Below are 835 nucleotides of genomic sequence, written 5' to 3'. Positions count from 1 at the left end.
GTGTGTGTGTGTGTGTGCCTCTTCTGACTGATAAAAAAAAGATGAGATTAAATGGTGCTCCTTGGCTGAAGCACACACACCATACAGTCTGGTTCATGACCTGTTAAGCTCCGGGTCTGTGTGAGTGTGTGAAAGCTGCCACACTAAAACCTCAACTCAGTCAATTTAAAGGGACGCGTCAACTTTTTTGTAAAGAAGCTCATTGATCAACTTATCGCTTGGCAACAATCAGGCTCTGGACAGACATCACACAGTGGAAAAATATAACTTAACTCCAGTATTCTGATGGGGCGACACTGCACAGAGAGGGTTTTTTTCTGACATAAAGAAGGTTGAAAGTATTTTAAGGCAAAGGAAACCAATATGTACTCCTGTTTAGTTTTTCATCTACAGTGATTCAGCACTGTGTTTTAGTGTGCAGTCCGTTTCTCTGTGTGGACCAGCCTCAGATTATTTGCTATTATACTCTACACATGCTACATTATGTAGCATGTGTAGAGTATAAAGAGTACAAAATACCAGCCTGCCTGGTTATTTAAACACTCTTCATTTTAACTTTTGACATTTTAAACCTGGGTCAAAATTGACTAATTATGAACCAAAATATCCTCTTGATCATAAACAAACCCAAAACACACACACACACACACACACACACACACACACACACACACAGAGATTGTTAATGACTAATAGGTTGCCTGGGAATAAAGCTCATTAATTAATAACAAGAGATACACAATAGACCCACATTAACGCTGTCAGCCAGCACACACACACACACACACACACACACACACACACACACACACTACCACCCCCTCCAATCTCCAAT

Source organism: Morone saxatilis, unplaced genomic scaffold (assembly GCF_004916995.1).
Source record: "Morone saxatilis isolate NCDOM2014 unplaced genomic scaffold, NCSU_SB_2.0 Contig22, whole genome shotgun sequence".
NCBI lineage: Eukaryota > Metazoa > Chordata > Actinopteri > Moronidae > Morone > Morone saxatilis.
Note: the sequence above shows the minus strand (reverse complement) of the source record.